Source organism: Acomys minous, assembly GCF_964271855.1.
Source record: "Acomys minous genome assembly, chromosome: 8".
Taxonomy (NCBI): domain Eukaryota; kingdom Metazoa; phylum Chordata; class Mammalia; order Rodentia; family Muridae; genus Acomys; species Acomys minous.
Window position 1 is genome coordinate 27,888,591 of NC_140489.1, and position 26,117 is coordinate 27,914,707.

At 36.0% G+C, this 26,117-nt stretch overlaps 1 long non-coding RNA gene across 2 annotated transcripts in view; it reads left to right on the top strand.

Annotated features, from left to right (window-relative positions):
• Positions 1 to 20,382, top strand: part of LOC311602837 — a 179,580-nt gene extending 159,198 nt beyond the window's left edge. Inside the window, exons 2-4 of one of the 2 annotated variants that reach the window (XR_014780875.1) lie at positions 5,104 to 5,224; positions 6,494 to 6,671; positions 20,306 to 20,382. This is a non-coding gene — a long non-coding RNA (uncharacterized lncRNA). Of the gene's footprint in view, positions 1 to 5,103; positions 5,225 to 6,493; positions 7,612 to 20,305 lie in introns of those variants that run through there. The other variant, XR_014780876.1, reaches the window with a different exon arrangement.
• Positions 20,383 to 26,117: the final 5,735 nt, after the last annotated feature.

The window sequence follows — 26,117 nt, forward strand, 5'->3', positions numbered from 1 at the left end:
CAGAGTTCATGTCCAAGTCATTCCCCACTCTCCACACAACTGTGGCTAGATCTGAATAGGGGCTCTTAGTTTATTGCATGTATTGTCCTTGGTTGGTACAATAGTTTGAACAGACCCTCCTGGGTCCAGATCTGCTAGCCTTGATGGTCTTCTTGTAGGATTCTAGGACCCTCTGGATCCTTCTATTTCTCCATTTTCCCATACCTCTCTCCCTTGGAGTTCCAAGAGGAAGTCCCAGCAACTATCCCAATCTCCTAGGAAAAGATCTTCACCAACCCTACATCTGATAAAGGACTAATATCCAAAATACATAAAGAGCTCAAGAAATTAAACACCATTGAACCAAATAACCCAATTGACAAATGGGGCTCAGAATTAAACAGAGAGTTCTCAACAGAGAAACATTTAAAGAAATGCTCAAAGTCCTTTGTCATCAGACAAATGCAAATCAAAATGACTGAGATTCCGTCTTATACCCATCAGAATGGATAAGATAAAAAACTCAAGTGACAGTACATGCTGGCAAGGATGTAAAGAAAGGGGAAAACTCCTTGTTGCTGGTGGGAGTGCAAACTTGTACAATCACTTTGGAAATCAATCAGGCACTTTCTCACAAGACTGGAAATAGGGCTACCCTAAGACCCAGCTATTCCACTCCTTGGGTATATTCATACCCAAAAGATGCTCCACCACACAACAAGAACATCTGCTCAATCATGTTCATAGCAGCCTTATTTGTAATAGCCAGAGTCTGGAAACAACCTATATGTCCCTCAGTTGAAGAATAGATAAAGAAACTGTGGTATATTTACACTATGGAATACTACTCAGCTATTAAAAGCAAGGAAATCTTGAAATTTGCAGGCAAAAATTGATGGAACTAGAAATGATCATCCTGAATAAGTTAACCCAGAAAGATATACGTGGTATATACTCACTTATAATTGGACACTAGCTCAACAGGGAATGTTCCCTGGAAGTCTTCACTTAGTAGGAGATTTTGTTTTTTCAAATTCTCTAATATTGCTATATTTGCTTCAGAGTTCTTGTGGTTGTTTTGAACTTTTTCAGTTTTTATACCAGGAATCATTTTTCACTAAATACATAATTTTGCTTATTTATAATGTTGGCAGTTTCTATTTTTAAATTATCTTATTGCAATGTACAGGCATCATAGAAGAACATTGATATAAAGTAACAAAAGCGGTCACCCTTGTTGTTTTCCTAATTTCAAAGGAAAACATTTAATTATGGCAGTCACTATGTTGGTTATATTATTCAAAGTTTTTCAGGGAAATATAATATGATTCTATCTATGTATATTTGGAAATTTGTATATTCTAGATATTGAAATTTTTTATAGCATATATTTTAAAGGAAACTGACTCTAGGAACTGGTCATATGCTTATGGAAGTCAGGCAATTCTATAATCTTCCTGCCATCTTTCAACTGGAGAATTCTGTCTGAATCTGAAGGCCTGAAAGTCAGGGGTTGATGGTATGGATTTCTTGGTATTGATGATATCAAAAGGCGAGGGAATAGTTATAACAACTCAAGGAGAATGACAATACCTCTCCTTCTAGTCCTGTTCTCTCTGGAATTTAAGAAATGGAATGATACCCACCTAGGCTGGTGCAAACAATTGTCTTTACTCTTGCCTCATGTTCACTCTAGTCCTCTCTTGTCTCGTGGGCTGGAATACTTGGTCTAAGTTGGTATAATTGTTTTGAGAGATTGTGGAACCTTTATGAGTCGAAAGCCTAGAAAGCTATAACCTTCCCTACTTTCATCCAGTTCCTATGTGTAGCCTAAGATTTCTTTTTAGGCACCATCATGTAACAAAGAGTTAGTTCCTACATACACTGTCACAGACCAGCCCCTCTGTCATGCCTTCCTAACCATGATAGACTCTAACCTCCTGAACAGTGAGCCAAAATAAATTCTTCCTCCCTTAGGTTGATTTTGTCAAGCGTTTGATCACAGCAGGAAGAGCATCCCATACATAATGCAAATGCTCATCTCTAGAAGTACACCCCGCCCCCCCCCCCCCCGGCACACTAGTAAACAATGGCTTATTAGCTGTGTGGGTATTTTTAGACCAGTCAAACAGAGAGAGAAAATTAGGAGCTGCATGTAGTGGCACACATCTTTAATCCCAGCACTCACGAGGCAGAGGTAGGTGGATTGCTGTGAGTTTGAGGCCAGCCTGGTCTACAATGTGAGTCTAGAACAGCCAAGGTTACACAGAGAAACCCTGTCTCGGGAAAAAAAAAAAAGGAAGAAAGAAAATTAGTACTGACTGTGGGTTCCTAGGTTTTCACAGTTTAGAAAAGTTATTCATATTCCAGAATACCAAACTCACTGTTATTTTGTCAAATTCCATAGCAATTAATCCCTAAGATACCATTACTTATATGTCTTGAGGTGAATTACCATACTTTAATAGAGAATAGAAGTACTTTTTGTTTATAGTCCACTTGTTCACCCAGAATAAGAAAACTTTTACATTTTTATCAAATATATAATTAAATGTATATAATATAAAAATATAATGGATACATATAAACAATATTATATGTATATTTATATTGGTTTGCTTGATTTGTTGCTTAACAAAAATGTGCCTCGGTCAGGAAACAGTGACTGGTTTAATGGTTGATCTTCATTGCTTATACTACTGGATTTAGAGTCATTTAGGATACACACTTCTGTGAGTCTCTGTGAGATGCTACCACTGAGGTTTAATTGAGAAGAGATGGTCCACCCTGAATGTGCATAGCAATATTTCACCATCTGAGGTCTCAGGTTAAATCAAAATAGGAAAATGAACGAAACACTAGCATTGTCTCTCTCTCTCTTCTTCCTGACTGTGGGCGCAATGTAACCAGCTGCCTCATTCTATTGCCATTTGAGCCATCCTTCTTTCTGATCATAAGTCACACAAATTCCAGCTGCTTAGATTTCAGTCTCTGTCCTTCAGCTACACGTCGGTATGCTCTTCTTGCCAGTTTTAAGGTATAAATCTTGGTGGAACATAGTTACTCATTTATTTAATTTATTTTCCTTTTGTTGGATGCTTTTGAGTGTCTGGAGATATTAAAATGTGTGTGTGTGTAACACACCTCTCATTTTTCTAGTTGTTTATCTTTATAGGTTATATTTGATTTCATTTTATTCTACTATTTCTAGATTGAAAATCAAGGTCATTATATTTTCATGCTTGACCATACCTATCTACCTACCTACCATATCAAAAACACAATTTTATATCAATTATATTATCTCTTAAATTCTGAAGCATTTTTTAAAAATCTAGCTTCAGCTTTTCTCTAAACATTTTACTTGATATAGTACATATTAAAACATGTCATTGTTTGCTGTAGGGTAGTTGTACCCTGGGTCAATTATCCAGTCTTTGTAGTCTGTTCATAGCCCTGGAAGGCACTGCCTACTGGTAATACAACTTAAAGAAGGCTTTATGGAAAATCTCTCATCCATGTCAGAGCCTACTGATTTTAGGGAAGGAGAGGCAATGAACTCACAGACTGAGAGCTCCAGATACCAGAGATCATTGCTTTACCCACCTTGTTTATGGCCACTGCTTTGCAATATGCTTTATCATGGCTTCATCTTTGAAACTTCAGAAAAACAATGAAAAACAGTTTTCTTGGAGAATAACACTGGTCTTGAGGGTTTTGAGCTGAAGGCATGAGAAGTGAATGCCTTGAGAACATGGGAAAGCATGTGTGTTTTCATCATCTCTTTACTCCAGTGGGGCTTTGTAACCCCAGCAGAAATCCAGAGTGGTGCTCTGGCTCACTGCTGTGGAATTCTCCCATTTAGAAAGGCAGCACAAACAGCATAAAATGTCTATATCTTGGTTTTTCTCACCTTTTAGTGCTTGGATATATTAAAACTTATTTTCTTGTTTGTGATATGCCTGACAGTGAGGAAAGTCTAGCATCTTTTGTTTTTCATACTCTACTTTTTCTCAGGAATCTGTTTTTTCTTTTTGCAGTTTTTCTAGAATTACAAAATAATAGTGGACATGAGCATTGCTTGCTTTCTGCTATGGAGCTGAAATTGTAGTTCACAGTTTAGTTTGATCCCATTTAAAATGGGTTATTGCTAGCATCTATCTCATAGAATTTTGAAAGATTAAATAACAATGTACATGCTATTGTAGTGTAAATACTTGCTAATTTTTTGCTATTATTATTTTATTAGTGCAATCATAAAATATCTAGCAGAACAGATGCAAATATCACAATATATAAGATGACCTTCTGCATTTATATCATGTAGTGTCAGTCACAGAAGATATTAATGAAACATACAGCTAAGTCACATGATTGTATTACCATTCAGGTATCTCTCCATTATATTTATAGTGTATAATGGGAAGCCTGCTAAGATGCTAAAATTATGAAATGGGATTTTCCAGGAACACTGTTGTCTTCTATCAGGGTAGAAACTCTATTTACATGAGATAAGTTAGACTATTCAATGTCAATTGATACTTAAATATGATGAAATAATCATTGTGAGCAATATGATCACCAACCACCTTTTAACTGAATAGATTCTCCAGTAACCAATGACTACCAGTCAGTCATTCACAGAATCATATTTATTAATCTTCTGTTTTTTCACATTCCTTGCAATAGATTTTGAAAGTTGTCACAGTTTAGGACTGTCATAAACAAGTATTCTTAGTAATCTTAAAAGATCTTTTGAGTTCACTTATGTATACTATCATATCATCCATGAATAGTGATGCTTTGACTTCTTTCTTTCTAATTTGTACTCCCTTGATCTCCTTTAATTTTCTTACTGCTCTAGCTAGGATTTCAAGTACTATATCGAAGAGATGCAGAGACAGTGGACAGCCTTGTCTTGTACCTGATTTCAGTGGAATTGATTGAAGTTTCTCTCCACTTAGTTTGATGTTGGCTGTAGGCTTACTGTATATTGCCTTTATTATGTTTTGGTATGTGCTTTGTATCCCCATCTCTCTAAGACTTTTAGCATGAATGGGTATTGAATTTTGTCAAATGTGTTTTCAGTATCTAAGGAGATGATCATGTGTTTTTTTCTTTCAGTTTGTTTATATCATTAATTACATTGATGGACTTCCATATATTCAACCACACCTGCATGCTTGGGATAAAGCCTACTTGATCATTTGGGATGATATTTATGATGTCTTCTTGAATTCAGTTTGTGAGTATTTTATTGAGTATTTTTGCGTCAGTGTTCAGGAGAAATTGGTCTGAAATTCTCTTTCTTTTTGGAGTCTTTGTGTGGCTAAGGTATCAAGGTGACTATGACTTCATAGAATGAGTTTGGTAGTGATCCTCTGTCTCTATTTTGTGAAATAGTTTGAAGAGAATTGATATTAGCTCTTTAAACCTTTGCTGATAACATGGTATTTCTTATTAAATTCTGAGGCTTCTAGCCTATTTTCTATTAATAGCTGATCAATTCTATCATTACCTTGTGCTAAAGGGCCTTGTAGACACATTTGGGATTTTATATGTGTTACATACAATGGGTGAATTGTATTTCTGATCACTTGTTGCAGTTGAATAATTAGCACAGTAAGTTCTGAACAATCTGGAATAAGTTCACCAGTTTCAATATGTCAAACAGTTCTTTCCACATATTGTCAGTCAGTCAATTCATTAAGAGATTCAGGAAAATCTAATAATGCCATAAGAAAGTCATAAAATTCTGATTTTTGAACTGAATCATAAGTGCTCTGACCCATTTTTCCCTGACGTATAAGCTGCCTTTTCTGTTTTATTTGCATCAGTATAAATGTAGGGGTTCCAAGTATAGGTGTCTCTTTTACTATATGAGGGAAATCCAATTAGTTCTTTTTATAAACTAAAGTCTCTTGGGAGTATTTGTTGTTGATCTCTCAAAAAATAATCACTTCAAGCTCTTTACCGATTTTCATTATTTTGTCCATAATGAGGTCATTTCAGCACAATTTCTACAGGGCCTATTTCTGCTAATCAAGTCTCATTTTTCCTTTCTGAATCAATTCAGAAACTTTTTGTACATAGACCTTTAGTTTTTCATTCTGTTTGTAGTATAAAATGTTCTTTCTAAATAGTATACTCTCTATGCATAAGAATTCCTCTAGGAGAATGAGTTGAAGGCAAAATAACCAGAATATAGTTCAGCTTTGGATCCAGGTGATCCACATGTGCATCTTGTAAGTCCTTTTCTATCATATCCACTTCTCTCTTAGCCTCAGCTGATAGGTTTTCTTGGACTATTTAAGTTTGAAATGAATCACTTAGTGTGTGAGTAGTTAATCCAATTGTAGGTTGTAACCAGTTAATATCTCCCAGAAAAATTTGAAAACCATTATGATTTTTATAATTGAGCTCTCATGATTTGTACTTTCTGTGATCAAATTGTCCTTAACCTATATCACATCCTAGATAATTGATAGAATCTTCTCTTTGTATTTTTTTTCAGGGGCAATTTGTAATCCACAGCAAGGCAAAATTCTTTTTACTTATTCAAATATTGTTTGCATTAAAGTATCTGCATCTGAATCAGCCAGTATGATATCATCTGAATAATGGTAATTTCGGATGGAAGAAACTATTTGTGCATTATTCCTAATGGCTGTTGTACAAGATATTGGCACAAGGTAGGAAAGACTGTTTAACATTCCTTGTTGTAAGACTTTCCAATGATATCACTTTATTGGACAACTATTCTTATATGTAGGTACTGACAAAGTGAACCTTTCCTTATTATGCTGATGCAAAGAGATTGTGAAAAAGCAATCTATCAAATCAATTACTATGAAAGGCCATGACTTAGGCAATAAAGAAGGCAATGGGATTCCAGGCTATAAAGTGCCCATTGGCTAAATCATCTTATTTATGACTCTTAAATCTGGCAACATCCTCCATTTTTCTGACTTTTTTTGTAACAAATGCAGAGAATTTTATGGGCTTATAGATTCTTTAATGTGTTGGCCATTTAGCTGCTCCTGTACCAGCTGTTCTAGTGCCTGCAATGTTTATTTAATCATAGGCCACTGTTCTACCCACATAGCTTTGTCAGTTAACCATGCTAAAGGTAGGGTTTTGGTACCCCTGAAAGACCTGTCATGTCTTGCTTATGGACAACCTAGACAGTCTGTGACTGTACTTGACAATTCCTTTTACTATTTTTCTGAGAAGCATTCTTTATTTTATGGTTTGTGTCTGAGATTGGAGGAATGTTAATTTGCATTTTCCATTGTTGTAACAAATCAAGTTCTTATAAACTCATGGCTATATTAGTCAAATATGGCTTTATTTTTCCTATTTGTCCTTTTGGTCCTATACACTCAACCCATCTTTCACTTTATTTTACCTGAGGTAAAGTTCTAATCTATAGAATCTGATTATTTACCTCCTGAAGAGGCCAATCTGGGTGCCAAAATTTTGGTAAAATTATTGTCACATGTGCCTCTGTGTCTACTGAACTTCAATTTCAATGTCACTTATTTGTACATTTAGCTTTGGTCTCTGATAATTTATAGCAATTTGCCAAAATACATGTTTTCTGGTCTCTTCTGAATTTTTTGTTTTATCTACTAAAGCTGTTATGTCCTTGATTACATCCAGAACTCTGTTATTTTAAACAACAGGTTTTACTTGTTCTGTGGATGAGTTTCTCAGAAGCTGGCAGAGAATGATTGAATCAGATTTGATGTCAGGACCTATGGGAGGCCTCCTTGTGCATTTCCCAATGGCAAATGGTTACCCTGCCTGTCCCTTGTTGATAGGTATTCACTAGTCCAATGACAGTCTTTGCCATACCTGCACACTGCATATAGAAGTTGAGTCAAAGATTCAATTGAATCTGATACTATTCTACTTATAGTGATATTAATCTTTGTAAAAAGATCAGTGAAGGATTCTTTTGTGCCTTGTATAATTTTGTAAGTAACTCATGTCTCTTTCCTGATTCTTCAACTTTATCGCAGACATTTAAAGCTGCAAAATGGCTTAGGGCTAAGTTTTGATCATCAAATTCAAGCTGCTTTTGTAACTCAGCATATTGACCTTTACATAAAAAACTGATCTTGAGAAGTATTAATACCTAATGTCTGCTTCACATAGGGTGAATGCATACTGTATGAAAGACTGCTTCCTTAAATCCCTTCAAATCTAGTATGTTCCATTTAACTTCTTCACAATCATGAGGTGCCTATCTGCTGGTAATTCTTGTATGGTGACTGGATAAACTCAAGTTTATTTTCTAACAACCTTGGGCTCCATCTCCCCCCAAATTTCATCATGCAGGGGTACAGTAGGTTCTTGTACAAACACTTCTGTCTGTGTCTGGGTATTTTTCTTATTTTCACTCATAGACCTTTCTAAAGCTTGTCTAAATTGATCTTTCTGTGTATGAGTATTTTTCTTACTTGTGTTTATAAGTTGTTCTAAGGCTTATATCTTATCAATATACTTTTTATATTTTTCTTTTTCCTCTATCTCTAAAGCTTTTTCTTTGAGTGGATAGAGAAAGCCACTATGGCTGTTGAGGATAAAATATGAAGTACCAAAATGATAAAAAAAAAAACATAATTGGTATTGAGCCAATTTTAGTTAAGTCATTTGGCCATTTATTTTCTGCTTCCATTTCCTAGTCATGTAGAGTAGCACTATATGGGGTCCTAGAGCCTTGTATTATATATTTTTCATCCTTTACTCTCACTTTGAAGGCTTCTCAGGTGACTTACAAAGTCTGATAAGTTCTCAGTTTGTCTGCAGCTAGAGTGATTTCTCTGTCATGTGGTTATACCACATGTTGGAGTGTCAAAATGTTGATTTTGAACAAAATAACCTATGTTCATTTTTGCCAAAAAAGACTCAGGAGCCAGGTGTGAGGGTAAAAGTCTATTAGCTCAGAGAGGCAGAAAAAGCAGGTAGAAGGAAAGTGCCATTCTCATTCTTTATGCTGTCTTAAAAACCCTTCATACTGAATGTCCTTCCTTTCTACTACCTGTGTGTCTCTCTATCTAGACTTCCTCTTACTCTCTATGGTTCTTTTTCTAGGTTCACTTCCTGTCAATTTCTTGCATGTGCCACCTCTTGACATATAGTTAACTTCATTTAATACTGTTTACAAAAAGCTCTTAGATTAAAGGTATGTGTTAGGACTGAGTCACACCACAATCACCTGTTAACAACAGAATTCTTGGATTAAAGGTGTGTGCTAGGGCTGAACCACACTACAGCTTGAAAGTGGTTTCCCAGTGTACACTCTTAGGGTTCATACTGTGATTAAATATCCCACAACAGGATGTCTCCACTTCTCTCAGAGATGAAAGAACCTATGGAAGCAGAAAGATTGTAAGTACCACTGGGAATGGAGGACAGCAAGGAAACAAGATATTTCAAACACAACAGGACTGACACATATATGAGCTCATGGAGAATGTGTTAGCATGCACAGTCTGAATGGTTCTAATACTAGTGGGACTCCAATGTTGAGAAGGGAAGTGGATATACTCGATTCTCAATAATGGATAGAATAAGAAACAGAAGATGATTAATGAAACAGAGAACTTAAATATCATTATAAACCAACTAGGTACCACGAAAACATAGAATTCTTTATTTCATAGTAATAATGCCCATGATCATCCCAAGTACATGAGAAATTTTCCAGAATATACTATATCTTAGGTGACAAAAATATAACAAATTATTTTAAAAGATAGTTTAGAAATAAATAACACTTTCTAGAGGGACAGAGTTGGAAATTAGTAACAGAAATAAATCTGGAAAAATTATAAAGTTGTGGAAGTTAATATTCCAGCTACTGATGTATCAAAGAGCAACAAAAGAACCTTGAAATGCATGATTATAAGTGAAAACAAAATTATAATACAGCTAAAATTAAAGATAAAGATTAGGTTATAATGTTGCAAGGGCAGGTGTAGCTATACATGAAAAAAAGAACGATATCATTCTATCTTTCTAACTTTATAATTTGAAGAAAAAAAGGTTAAGCTAATTCAAACTCAGAAGGAAAGGAATGATTAAATATAAAAGTTGGATAAACAAAATAGAGAATAGAAAAATAATAGAATTAGTAGTGATTCCTAAAATTGATTCTATGAAGTGATGACTATACATGGGACTTTCTGGAAACTACTATCTGAGTAACCTACAGCAGCTATTTTATGGAAGCACTTGTTTGTCAGCTCATAAAATATTGAGTATAAAAGACCTGATATAAAATGTGATGTCTTAGAGCAAGATGGTATGGGATAAGACAAACATCTATAGTACATGAATAATATGACAAGAATTAGAGAAGAGACTCAGGAATATCAACTAAAAGACATTTCAAGGACACTTTAATTGAGGGAAATAGAAGGACTTCCAGGACCCAGTACTTGTCTTACATATAACTAGTGTAATATATTTTCAAGCTGTATATAACTCCAGGCTTCTATAGGTCAGGGTGACAGTTTCTAAAACCCACAGGCCAGAGAACTTCATAAAGTTAGAATTGTATATTAGAACTGTTGTATTATTATATAAATGATCACTTAATTAATTGTACAATATTTCAAATATATCTAGGTGCTTCATATTCTTTTATGTGTCTTATATGAATCTGAAAGTTAAAAAGACCAAAGGAAGTTTTCATAGTTACACATAGATGGAAGATTGAAAGGGAACTCCAACAATCACTGTGTCATCTATCTCTCTTTAATCTATCCATCTATCACTTGTTTATTTATTCATCATATGCCTATCAATAAATCTATCAATAAAATACTATATACAGAGGAAGGAGAAAATTATCATAGTGATTATATTAAAAATCCTCTTATTTGCAAGTTCAGGTTTCCAGATTCACTCTATCAATTCAATCAAGCATAAAATACTAAGTGAGTCTATAAAGACAGGTATACTTGTCTGTTTGTTCTCCCTCCCAATAATTACCCAAGAAATGCACAATTGAATACAATTGCCTTCTCTGTCTTAGTGATTTAACACTTCTGGAAAGAAGTCGGTGAGTGGATAGAGGTCAGGGCTATTATAGGAGGAAGGTACTGGGAGGGTGTGGAAGAAGTGAGTAAGTGAGAAAATCAAGCGTCAAAGAAGTGAGATGATAAGTATTTATTAGCACGGCAGTTTCTACATTTTAGACCAGAATATGGCAATTGTGCTTTGCCTTATTTTTTCTCTACTCTCCTATCCAGCTCTCAATTAGGCCTTGAGAAAGGAGTCGGTGAACCTCTAAAACTTTCCGCTTAATCACCTATAGCGAATGTTCATTTAATGATCGCCTTTTCGTACCAGACAAGAAGTAGCAATGCTTTTAGCAAAGGGAATGGAATGAGAAAGAAATTGCCTAATCATCTCAGCTCATGCAGTGCTTTGTGAGAAAGATTATTGAATTTTCAGTCTCTGCAGAATTTTAATGAAGCTCCATCTTGCAAGAAAACCCAGTCTTTTTTCAATAGAGTTCAATAACTCGACCACCCATGTAATAAGATGGACCAGTTGAAATCTTTCACTCTTTCAAGGCTAAAGGTGTGCTAGAAGCACTATGGAAATGTAGAAACACTTTTCTACACATGTGCAACCATGGATTAAACCTTGGGGGTCATGAATAAAATGCTGTGATATGAATAGTGTGTACTTGTTTATCTCTTAGCCCTTGTTAAGTAACATTTGACATAACATAGTCATGTTAGCCACGATATTGTGCAAGACTCTCAGCTAAAGCATTTTGCATACAACCATTCTTTAAAAAATACATTTGTTATATATCTATGTAAATGTGTGTATGGGCGTTGGATAAATGTGTTTCCTGATGCCAGATAATGATGTGAGATTCTTAGATATAGAATTAAAGACAGTTGTGAGCCACCCAACATGGGTGATGGGACCCAAACTCTAGTCCTCTGCAATAGCAGTAAGCACTCTTAACTGCTGAACCACCTCTTTAGCCCTTTGTCCACCTTCTGATGCTCACAACTCTAAGAGGTAGTTTCACTATTTTCACTTTGTATATGACAAAACTGAATTAAATGATAAATTAATGATTCCCCACATTCCCAAAGATGGAGCTGCTAATCTCTAATTCACAAAAATATGGTAACCAGCTTTGTAAAGTATACTTTGCAAATTGTGTAAATGATCTTGTGATTGAAAGAATATCTTGGGGTATATGATGTTAATTTATTGATTGATTATATTTTTGATTGATGGGATTGAAAAGTTTCTTAGTCAGTGTTCTATTGCTATAAAAAGATACCATAACAGTGACAACACTTATAAATTAAGGCATTAAATTGAGTACAGCTTATTGTCTCTGAAGTTTAAGTCCATTGTCATCATGGCAGGGAACATGGTGGCGGGCAGTCAGATATGGTGCTGAAGAAGTAGTTTAGAGTTCTACATCCATATCCACTGGTAGCAGGAAGAGAGAGAGAAAGCCCATGAGCCTGGCTTCTGAAATCTTAAACCCCACCTTCAGTGATATAGTTCCTCAACAAGGCCACACTCCCTCCAACAAGGTCACACTTCCTAATTCCTGTCAAGTAGTGTTACTTCCTATGAGCAAACATTTCAAGTAGGAGTCACTCTTATTTAAACCAATACAATGGGATACAAAACAGAAAGTTTTGATCTAAGATCATGCACACACACAAACACACACACACACACACACACACACACACACACACACACACACACACCATACTTTCCTTGACTTCAATGTCCTGTTGCTTCTTTTTCTTCTACTCTCTCCCATCCCCAGTAATAATTTGTGTTCTATTTTCATGTCATATGTAATTACATTTACTATGTATTCTATATATGACAAAAGCAATACAACATTTGTCTTTCTGCCTTATTTCACTTAATATGATGTTATATCACTTCATTCATTTCCTGGAAATTATATAACTTCATCCTTTGTGTCTAAATGAAATGAATTTCATTTTTTGCCCTTTTTAATTTATTTGTTCATCTTTGGTAAATAGCTCTGCTGGTTCCAATGCATGGGTATTGTGAACAGTATAGCAATAAACACATGTGCAGGTATCTTGTGCTGTGCTCATTAACAAGGTGAGTAGACGCGCTGTGATAGTCCTTTGAAGAGAAGTATTAGGATAGCAAACAATTAGAAGATATAATGGGGAAAAGGCAGAGAAAGATCATGATAAAGGCTACCTCTAGAATCCAGAACAGGTAAGGAAGTGAATTTTGTCCACACACTTCAAGAGAAATAACATATATATATATATATATATATATATATATATATATATATATATATATATATATATATATATATATGTTCTTAGCCAACTGAAACTGTTTAAATTTGGACTTTCTTAAAGTTGAAAGAGTATATTTATGGTTTTCATTTTTATTTATTAAGATTTTCAGACAACATACATATTTTAATTGTGATATTCCTTACTGTTCCTCAACTCTGTCCAGATCCTATCCACTCAAGTTTATGTCCTACCCACTCAAGTTTATGTTCTCTCTCTCTCTCTCTCTCTCTTCTTCTTCTTCTTCTTCTTCTTCTTCTTCTTCTTCTTCTTCTTCTTCTTCTTCTCTCCTCTCCCTCCCTCCCTCTCTCCTTCTCAAAACAAAGAAAAAACAAAATTAAAAACAAAACAAATATGCAGACAATAAGACAAAAAATAGACATCACACAAAAAACATGGAGCCCATTTCACGTTAGGCAACTACTCCCGGGAATAAAGACTGCCACAGAGTGTGTTCATATACCTAGGGACACTCCATTGGGGAAAAATGATTTCCCCTTTACAAGCAGGTATCACCTACAAATAGCTATTTTATTTAGGGATAGAATTTTATGTGAAATAGCCCTTTTTATGCTGGGAATTTTTATATCTCATTTGAACATGTGCACGTCTTGTATGTGCTGTCACAATTTCTGTGCACTCATATGTGCATTGGTTCAGTTGTGTCCGCAATATGATATTTCCTTGAAGTCATATAGCACCTCTGGCTCCTACAGTCTTTCTGCCTATTCTTATGTATAGATCCCTTAGCTTTGAGATTAAGAATTTGATGAAGACACACCATTTATGGATGAATACTCCAAAGTCTCTCACTCTCAGTAATTGTCCAGTTGTGGGTCGCTGTGTTAATTACCATCTACTGGAAGAAAGAGCTTCTCTGATGAGCATGAGTTATGCACTGATCTATGGGCAAAACAATATGTGATTATGGGTCATTTTGTTGTTATGTTCATTTAACAAAATAATAGTAGTAGGTTTCCTTCTCAGGTTCATGGCCTATGTGATCTGGAGTGTGTGCCACTTTAGCAATGTCAGGAATGAGTTCCATCTCACAGAGTAGGTCTTAAGTCTAAAGAAAACATTATTGGTTACTGCCATAGTGTTTGTGCCACTGTTGCACTAATATATCATAGAAGGCAGGTCACTGTTGTAGGTTCAAGGCTTTGTAGTTTGGTGCTATTGATGATTACTTTTAGTCTCTGGTATCATGAATAGTGCCATCCAGCACCATAAATACTGGCTGGCAGGGGTGAAGCTTCTATTTGGACATCAGATCAATTTATTTTTCACGTACACAGACATATGTGGTATTTTTCTTCAGTAATTGCAGCTTACCAACAGATTGTAGAAAGTAACATGGTTCTGACAATAGGTTGTGATGTTTTGGGGTGCCCAATGGCCAACACTCAACAAAACCCATTCTTAGTGCTTTAGATTTTATTTGGTGGCATAATATTGCTTTTCTTTTTTGTTTTATTTTTCAATTTTATTATTATTTTTTATTCATTCATTCATTTTACATCTGGATAGTTATCCTATTCCTTGTATCCTCCCATTCCTCCCTCCCTCCTGCTTTCCCCCTACTCCCCTCCCCATGACTGTGACTGAGGGGGGCCTCCTCCCCCTGTATATGCTCATAGGGTATCAAGTCTCTTCTTGGTAGCTTGCTATCCTTCCTCTGAGTGCCACCAGGCCTCCCCATCCAGGGGACATGGTCAAATAAGGGGTACCAGGGTTTGTGTGAAAGTTAGTCCCCACTCTCCGCTCAATGGTGGAAAATGTCCTGACCATTGGCTAGATCTGGGTAAGAGTCTGATGTTTACTGTACATATATTCCTTGGCTGGTACCATAGTTTGAGCAGGACCTCTGGGCCCAGATCTGCCCGGCATAATGTTCTTCTTATAGGTTTCTAGGACCCTCTGGATCCATCTATTTCCCCATTCTCCCGTACTTCTCTCACCTAAAGTCCCAATAGGATGCCCTCCCTCCATCCCACTTTCCTGATAAGCGAAGACTTTCATAGGACATGCCCCTTGGGCTAGTGTCCAGATACAGGTGAGTATATACCATTTGACTCTTTCTGCTTCTGGGTTAACTCACTCATTAGATCATTTCTAGTTCAATCCATTTGTCCACAAATTTTGGAAATTCCTTGTTTTTAATATCTGAGTAGTATTCCATAGTGTAAATGTACCACAATTTCTTTATCCATTCTTCTACTGAGGGACACTTAGGCTGTTTCCATGTTCTGGCTATTATGAATAAGGCTGCTATGAACATGGTAGAGCATATCTCTCTGTTGTGTGCTGGAGCTTCTTCTGGGTATATTCCAAGGAGTAGAATAGCTGGGTCTTGAGGAAGCCCTATTCCTAGGTGGCATAATATTTCTAGTGGGAGCTTTGTCTCCATTATATGATGACTTCATCTCAGTGTTTTTCATATGTACATACATTTTAAGAAGATTCATTTGCAGTAGATCTCTATATCTCCTTTAAAAAGCCCTTTAGTGTTTACTCCATCCCCCTCATATTTTTTCTTTATCCTGTGCTCCCATTCTCATCCCCATTTAATCCTCCTATTCTTTTTTCCCCCTTTTCTCTTCATTACAGTGTATACCATCTCCCCTTCTCTCAGAGGCCTTCTCCTTCCTCTTGTCTGTTATTGAGTACCTAACTTCTGTAACCATTTCTATTGTGCCACACATGAAAATCTTGAAAGTTAACATTCACACATGAGAGAAAACATTGAATGTTTGTCTTTCTGCGTCTGAATTACCTTACTCAGGATCATTATTTCTAGCTCTATACATTTACCTGGAAATCTCATGGTTTAATATTTCTTAAGAGGTGAATAATATTCCACTGCACAGATCGATCACATTTTACTATCCATTTATCAGTTTTTTTTTTCTTTTTAAAATTTTATTTAGTTTACAACCTGACCACAATTCTCCATCCAACCTCTCCTCCCAGTCTCTCACCTCCTATCCACTCCTGCATTTCTGTTCAGAAAAGGGCCTGCCTCTATGGATATCAACCAACCATGGCATATCAAGTTGCATTAAGACCAGACACATCCTGTTGTATTAAAGCTAGACAAGGCAACCCAGTAGGGGGATGGGGTCCCAAAGGCAGGCAACAGAGTCAGAGGCAGTTCATGTTCCTACTTTTAGGAGTCCCACAAGAAGATCAAGCTACACAACTGTAACATTATGACAGAGGGCTTAGGACAGTCCCATGAAGGCTCGTTGGTTGGCAGTTCAGTCTCTGTGAGCCCCTATAGGCTCAGATTGGTTGATTCTGTGGCTTTTCTTGTGGTACCCATGACTCTTCTGGCTCCTTCAATCTATCTCCCCCTGCAGTTCCCGAAGCTCTGCCTGCTGACTGGCTGTGGGTCTCTGTATCTGTTTCCATCAGTTTCTGGGTGAAGCCTTCCTGATGACGAAAGACTAGGAACTGATCTGTGAGGATAGAAGATTATCATTAGGAATCATTTCATTGACTTTTTTTTTCTCACCAGTTTTAATTCATTTCTTGTATTTTATTTTCAAGACATGAAATTCTCTCCTCTGGGTCTATAATCTGTTGGGAGGCTTATTTCTGAGCCTTTTGTTTGAGTTCCTAATTTTTTCATTTCAAGGTTTATTTCAGTTTAGTTTCTATTTAGTAATTCTATGTTTAGTTTAATTATGCTTTTTTTTATTAATTTATTCTTGTTACATCTCAATGGTTATCCCATCCCTTGTATCCTCCCCTTCTTCCCTCCCTCCCATTTTCCCCTTATTCCCCTCCCCTATGACTGTGACTGAGGGGGATTACCTCCCCCTGTATATGTTCATAGGGTATCAAGTCTCTTCTTGGTAACCTGCTGTCCTTCCTCTGAGTGCCACCATATATCTTGAATTGTTTTTGTTATTTCATTCAATTGTTCTTGTGGTCTTTATTAAAACATTTATTCATATCTTTTTATACTTAAATTTATATTTGATGTTCAGTAAAATATGAGCTTTATTTTAGCACAACTTTTTAAAATTTTTTAATTTTTTAATAAATATTTTTACATATACATTTATACTATTATACATATATACAATAAACTACCTATAGCAAGAAGAACCATGAAACAGTCAGATATTCCTATCTTCTTTAACATCCTTGAAGATATTCATAACTACTATTACTATTTTGAAGTCTTTGTTTCATATAATGCATGATATAGTGCTTAGCTATACAGTTCAGTCTTTCTTGGTTATTAGTATTCATATTTATTTTTAAGTCTTTGAGTTCCATTCATTTTTACAAATATTTACTTTTATGCTTAGGTTTTGTTACAAACATTTTCATATGGTGTTGCCTCTTTATTAGGTACTTTATTAATAAATTCAAACAACCTTTTTAAAAGTGAATAAAAGCACATGGAAAAGTTAACACTCTATGCTGGGCTAGTTCATTAGATTAGCAGCTGTGAAGTTTTGTATTTACAGAAAAGGAGACTTATCCTGGGAGCTCAGAGCCATTAGTACCAGTTTGTTGTTCCCTGAAGATCAAAATGAACCACATAATGCTATTTCCCTTTTTCAAATGTCCAGAATCGAAGAGTAAAACTTCTTCTTAGGATGTACTCAAATACTCCAAATCTTGTGTCAGTAGTGACTTCCAGTTAGAATTATTAAAAACAATATAGCCTTGATAATTGAAAACATTTTAGGGTTTCTAGTTTTATTTTATATATATTATATAATTTTTATTTAGCAGTCATAAAATAATCCTGAGTGTTATGGCAGGCATGGTCACACATGTTTTAATCTTAGGACTTTGCAAGTGGAAGCAGGTAGATATCTATGAGTTCAAGGCTAGTCTGATCTACATAGGAAATATAAGCCAGTCAGTGCTAAACAGTAAGACACTGGCTCAAAAAATAAAACAAAACAAACAACACTAACAAAAACAACAAATGAAAGAGTCCTTAGTATTTTTCATCATATTAACAGTCGCAGGCTGAAATTAATATGCCTCCCACATAAAAAGTGGCAGCAAATCACACCTTCAATAAATAATTCATTCAAATGAAGTTGACCATCTGCCTTGGTCTGCTTGGGACCAAGAGGATACTGGGCTTGTGGTCCTCACAGTTAGAAACTGGAATGTTTCGAAACAATTCAGGAGGTGGCAGCTGAAACAGTTCAAAGTGACATCTCAAAGGGATCTGAGTCTCAGGTCTTGGCTTCCACAAGTGTGTTCATTCTGGAATTGTTCTTATGGTTTCTGGCCACTCTTACACCAGCCACCATAATAACCAGAAATGTTTATGAGAATTTTGAGAGCCTTTCACAAGGAATATTGGGCATCATTACCTGAACCGCTCTCCTCATCCCTCTAGTCAGAAAGGAGATGTGTTTAAAAACTATATGGGATTTGTGTGTCATTTGAGCTTCTTACTGGCCCTTGGAAACTGACAGCAAACTTTGCTTTGACTAAGATGGATAAGAAATATGTCATCCTATTGAATGGATTTTCTGGGCAACTAAGGGTTAAACAACTATGACAGAGAAGAACAAAAACAGAAACTAAGACAAAATACAAATTAGATTTTTAAACAGGCCTCAAACAAATGTGTTTGATTGTGTTTGTTCACTTACTTTAATGCCTCAGCTGAGGAAAGGGAACCTAAATGAATCTCTTTTGGATTAGCAGGTGCTGTTGGTACTCCCACTACATTATTCAAAATATTACTGATTGTTTTATGGTAACAAAAAAACCCACATTTCCTAAAAGGATTGTGTTTTAATAAATTCTGTTCTTATTTTCCTTTTGTTTAAATCCACACACAGAAACAATACTCATTAGCTCAATGTCCTATTTAAGATAAGCTATATTTTCTCAAGTGATCTGGAGACAAAAGCACTCATGTACTCTTTCTTTGTAGAACAATGATTATTATTTTAGGTGTAAAACTAGTTCTTAAGGTCACTAAAAGTATATTGGAATGTATGACATTTTTTATTTACCAATAACTTCGGAATTTTTCTTGGATAAAGTAAAAAGTTCTCTCTCTTCCTCCTCCCTTCTTCCCTTCTTCCATTTCCCTTTCATTCCTCTGTTTTATTTCTCTTTTTATACCAAAATATAATGATATTGTAATATTTGGAATATCCTCAATATCAGTATTAGAATTTCAGGGTCAGATTGCCTAATATTTTACCTTTTGAGATTTCTACTTTCTGACTGAGATAGTTGACAATTTTTTTTGCCTTGAAAAGCCTGGTTCTTCTCTTTACTAAACTGAGACTATCCAGGTCACTTTATTGAATTACTATGGCAGTTGAACAGAAATACACAGCCATACCCTTCATAAAAAGTCTGGAACATCGTGAGGTCTCCATGAATGCTTGTAATCAGGAGCTCTGCCTTTTGAGAGTCTTTGCCTTACTTTTCTTGATCTGGCATTAATGTCCACCAAGGCTGGCCACTTCAATTTGCAACATTTAATAACGAAATAAATATAAAAGAGAGAAGACAAATGCTAAGGATTCCCCATATAGCACTTTACTAAATTATCTGCTAATAAATACCACTTGGTAGAGTATATAAAAGGTTCCTGTTTTTAAAATATCTTGATTAGCTTAACTTGACTTGCAAGAAATAAGGCAGAGTGATGATATTAAGGATAGAAATGGGCACCATGCTTGTTCATGCTCATGGTCGTCAAACATGAACCTACAAAGTGTTTCATCATGCGATATGTTTCTTTGGCTGTAGTTGAAACTAAAAGCTCTTTTATGACTTCTTGATGACAGTAATGATGAAAAATAAGTGCCCAGCAGTAACTTTAAACAAGCCCACACTATGCAGACTTTGGACTGTAGAGCTGAGATTATATGATGACATAAATATTCCTGGACTGAGAGGAAGAAGAAATAATGTCTAGGTCTTATCTGGCCAAGTTCTAAGCCAAAGGATTTTTTTTACAGGAATGTCTAGCTGCTCAAACTGGGAGATAGTAGAAAAAGTCAAACAGAGCAGCTGCTTTATTGCCATCCAATGATGCTGCATAACATTCCGCTAAACAAGAGGTAAACCCCGACCCAGCTCATGCTGCACTGGGAATTTCAGGTAGATGGATTGTAATTACTTTCCTTGGAGCTAGGCCAAGGTGTCTGGGTTATGAGCATCTCGTTCTGGACAATTTGTGCTGTGGGATCATTAATGGTAAAGCGTGCTCACAACCCCAATTCATGATGTTTCACAGCAGCAAGAAAAAGAGAAACTTAGGAAGATTTCTTACTCATTATTCCATTTCCAACTGGAGCAGGGTGCAGCTCAGAGGGTTTTCGGTAGGTGTCCAGCTAATCTGTGCAACTTTAAAGACACTTACTGAGAGCTAGCTGAAGAAATCATTAGTATTCATTCTTCCTGGAACCTAGGATCCAAGGGAAACATGACAGCCTAGAGACATAAATAGGGAAAATTACACATGGAGGGACGAAATATCATTGGAAGTATAGATAATTCTGGTCATTAGAGTTAAATAGATTATATCATTGGAAAGACCAATAAATGCTCTTATTCACTGAGTCATCACTTAAGCTCTAGGGAATTAGATTTCTGTTTTGTATCTGCTATATCACATATAGTATGCAACTTTCTTTTTATACTTTGAACCTAGAAAATAGTGAGTCCTCACAGTTTTGAATTAAAAAATAAGTGAATATATATATCCACAATGACTTTTCTAGCTATAGAAATCAAAGCTTACGGGAGGCAGAGGCAGGCGGATCGCTGTGAGTTCGAGGCCAGCCTGGTCTACAAAGTGAGTCCAGGATAGCCAAGGCTAACACAGAGAGACCCTGTCTTGAAAAACCAAAAAAAAAAAAAAAAAAAAAAAAAAATCAAAGCTTACCTATTGAGTGGTGCCATGTTTTGAGATCTCACCAGACAATTTGCACAGCAGCCTTACATGTAGAAGGTCATTCTTCTACATGAAAGACTAAGGTATTTGATTAAGGCAGTTTGGTTTAGCTGTTGTATTCTATACATAGTGTTCTGTTAGCCTATAGGTCTGAGTATTTAAAAACATCAGGAAATCAGAGGAGATGACTCAGATAGCAGCAGGTGAGGTGCATGAGCACAAGGTTCCCAGAACTCTGTAACAGTGCAGTGGCTCTGGCTATTCTCCCAGCTTTAGGAAAGAAGAAGAAGATGTCTTGGCATTGTTTATAAACAAGTTTCAGCAGAAACAGAATTCTAGGTTCAAGAAGAGACCCTGTCTCAAAAAATAAGCAGTGTTACTGAACAGGACAGTAAGGATACCTGCTGTTAACATATGACCTCCATATTTATGCATACACAGACACACACACACACACACATACACACATACACAGACACAGACAGACACAGACACATGCACACAATAGAGAAATTACCATCAATAATAAAACAGATTTTTATCTTTTAAAAAATTATTTAATTTTTTCATATAGTGCATTTAATTTTCATTTTAAAATATTTTATATACACATTTACATTGTTACAGCTATATACAATAAATTACCTACAGCAAAAAGAACCACAAAATAATCAGGAATTATATAAATGTTACATTCATAAGTGTTTTGGCTATTTGTGTTTGGCAGCCTTGAAGACAACATCTTTCCTATCTTGATGTGTCTGAAATTCTGAATGTAAATCAATATCTATCATAACTTGTCATTATCAACTTAAAACATCTATCTAGACCTAAAAACATCTTAACCCCTACACAACTAAGCTTAATTGTAAAACTAGACTATCTTCAATCCCATTAGAGACTTGAGAAGGAATACAATTAATTACTTTAGTATACAGGGAGTGTGGGTTAGCAGCTTCCCAAATGGGGTACAGAACTAAATAGAGAATTCTCAGCAGAGAAATATTGAATGACTGAGAAACACATAAAGAAATGCTCAACATCCCTAGTTATCAGGGAAATGCAACTCAAAACATCTCTGAGGTTCCATTTTACACCTATCTGAATAGCTAAAATAAAAAACTCAGGTGACAGCACACTCTGGGAGGATGTGGAGAAAGGGGTAACACTGCTCCATTGTTGGTGGGAGTGAAAACTTGTGCAACCACTTTAGAAATCACTCTGGCACTTTTGCAGGATGTCAGGAAGAATTCTACCTCAAGACCCAGCCATACCACCCCTGGGAATATATCCAGTAGGTGCTTCACCATACAAGAAGGACATTTGCTCAACTATTTCATAGCAGCCTTGTTTGTAATAGCCAGAATCTAGAAACAACCTTGATGTCCCTCAACTAAAGAATGGATAAAGAAACCGTGGTACATTTCCACAATAGAATACTACTCAGCTTTTAAAAATAAAACAAAAATTTAAGACTAGCATTCTAAAGCAAAACACAGTTATTGTCTTGAAAAGTTAGAATTACCCAAACTAAAATCCAAACCATAACCAATTAAACACACACACACAAAAAATAAAGACTCAAATGTGAGGCATGCTCTTCAAGGATGAAGAAAGTCATGAAAAGTATAAAGTGCTGTGAAAGAAAGTAGGTAGTGCAGTATGAAGGGACGAAGAAGGAAAGTTCATCTGAACACTGTGCCAATTAGGGCAGATATGTGTAGGGTTTGGTTGGATTTCCGACGTAAGAAGCAGGAAGAAGGTTTCATTCTAAGCAGTATCAACAACAAAATTACCCCACATTTCTGGGTGCAAAGCTTTGTTTGGTTCATGCCTTCATGGAGGAGAAAAAGATCATTATGAATGATTGTGATTATATCTCAGAAACATTTTCCAAAGATGTATTATTATTATTATGTTACTCACAAAGAGAAACAATGCTCTTGTGATGTATATCCATCTGTCTCATTCTGGCTTACCTATTTTCATGCTGCTCTAGGTTGTGAGTTGTGCTACATATGCTTTGGTTTCTAGAGCTGTGCTTAAGGAACTTCTCTGTCAACAAGGCAGTATGCTTAGTACAAGAAGCATCAGCTTCATGAGCATGAAGCCTGTGAGAAGGGGAAGGCTTTACTTTAAGTAACTTGAGCAGTAATCTTACTCATTTTCAACAAAATGGTTAAAAAATTGCTCAAAATTTAAATTCACCCTTCTTAAACTTCTACTGTGATGTGTTCTGGGTGTTCAAAATGTGGGCACTCCATAGTAAACAATAAAAGAAAAATAAAGAAGAGTGAAAACCCAAGCACACATCCTTTAAAAAACGAATGTCTCTGAGACCATGGCTGCCACACAATGTTTATAATAGCCATGTCTATCAGAAGAGAGAGGCTTGTAAATGTTTTCATATTTTTAACTAAAACAAAAGTTTAAGAAAGTATAGTCTACTTGGGACTGTTACTTATTTGAAATATATTATGTCAGGGTGATTAGGAGTTATTTATGCAAAGAAATGTTTTCCTAATAGGAGTCTTACCTCAAAAGATGCTTAGTTGGCTAATGACCTTATGGATACCATTTCATTTCATCTTCCCCAGAGTTTTAGGAGATATTGTAAAAGTTTATTGGGATAGGCTGGCAGGATGGCTCAGTGGGTTAAGGCACTGGACACCAAGCCTGACCACTTGAGTTCAATCTCTGGGACCCATATAATAGAAGAGAATCAACACCTACAGACTTTTGTCTAATCTCCACATGTGTGCCATAGCACATGTGGGTATACACACACACACATACACACACACTCTAAACAAATAAGTAAATAAATGTAATAAAAATTAAAACCTTTTTGAGAAATGGTATTCGGTGTTTTGAAATTTAGTAGCATCTCATTAAACATTTTATTTAAAACCCTTGTGCTATTTACATTCCTAGTCTTCAATAAAAACTGTCCATAAACCAATGACAAGGTACTTCTTACATGACATGTAAGCAGACAGCATCAGCTCATGAGCTTTATGATTCAGTGTTTCGATGTTCTTTCACTGTCGCTTGCTGTGTTCGTGACTTTGAATTGTTATTCGTATCTTCTTCCCCATCTTTTTGAGCAGTGTTATCAGGTTGACTTTATAGATGAAGAAATCAGCTCTATGCAGTTTAATTAACTTGCTGAAGATCATAGATTAAATCTCATGCAAGTGCAAGGTCTGGGCAAAGGTATGAATAGAGAGTTTCATGCTACACTGTGACATATTTAGTAATTATAATTCCAGCCAGAAAAGCAGCACATAAGTGTCCCATTCATTTCTTTTGACACATGTACTTTCACAAGAGGAAAACTGGACAGCTTATGCAATCTGTTTTTATAGCATTCAAAGTTGTCATAATAAAAATAAAATGTCATAATATTTTTAAACTTTGTTCTCTGTCTAGAAGAAAATATTTGATGTGTACTAACATGATAAAATATCATCTATACATGACTGCCACATATATTTAGTGCTTCTATATATTTTTCTACATATTTCAGCATACCTAATATTCATATTGTTATAAAAGTATTTTATATAACTTAGATTCATCAAAAATTTAAAGTACATATTTTTATTTGTTTTTTATTTTTTTAATTTATTATAATTCATTCAGATTACATCCTGATTGTTATCCCCTTGCTTGCATCTTCCTGTTCTTACTCTCCCTCCCTCTTCCTCTCTATTCCCTCCCCTAGATCTCTGACAGAAGGGGACCTCTTCTCCCACCATATGACCACAGACTCTCACATCTCATCTGAACAGCCTGCTTCCTCTTCCTCTCTGTGCTTGCCTGGCCTCCTCACCGAGGGAAAGTGATGAAATACTGGGCGCCGTGGTTCATGTCAGAGATAGTCCCTGCTTTGTCCAAAACCATGAAGAATGATTTGTCTGTCTGTTGGCTATGTCTGAACAGTGGAGTGCAGGTTTACTGCATGCCTTATCCTTGCCTGACACAATAGTTTTGGCAGGGACCCCAGGGTCCAGATCCATGGGACTCGGGGGGGGGGGGGGGAGGAGGGGGGGAAGGGCGAGTGCTGCACAAACTGAACTGCTGCTGTTGTTTTTTAAAATTACTTTATTTATTTATTCACTCTACATTCCATAGTTTTATTCCTTCTCTCCTCCCGGCCCTACCCTCCCTCTCTCTTCCTCCATTTCTCTCCCCTATTCCTCAGAAACAGGGAACCACTCAACACCAGTTCATCAAATAACATCATGACTCAGCACAGCCTCTTCCCCTGTGGCCTGACAAGGCAGCTCTACCACAGGGAAGTGATCAAAAGGCAGGCAAAAGAGTCCATGACAGAGACAGCTCCAGCTCCCCTTACAAGGGGACCAGAGTTATAGTCTAAGGATGCTTATTTTAATAAATTCTATCAAAATTCAGGTATTATACAACAAATGCATTTAGCAATTATGTAGTTAGAAATTATATAAGAACTCAATTTATCATGCTTTAAGATATTTCAAACTTCTTCAAAAATACTTTAATTTATTAAAATTAAAGAGCCAAATGTAACATATATACATATTATTAAGATAGTTTAAATAAGCATAAAATTTCTTTTATTTTAAATCTCCTTCACATTTTATGGAAAATATTCTCACTTTGGGCGTTATTCACTGAAAGGCTGATGCCAGATGACACCATGCTTCCCAGCTGTACACAAACTGAACATAATGTGAAATCTCTAATGCTTACCATTACAGAATGTTCCTCGGGCACCACATGCAGCCGTTGCAGAAAATGCTGAAATTAGTAGATGCCCCTGGATCTGCTTGTTTCAGTACAACTTGGAAATGACATTCCATTATGTGAGAATTTATTGCATTTATGCTATC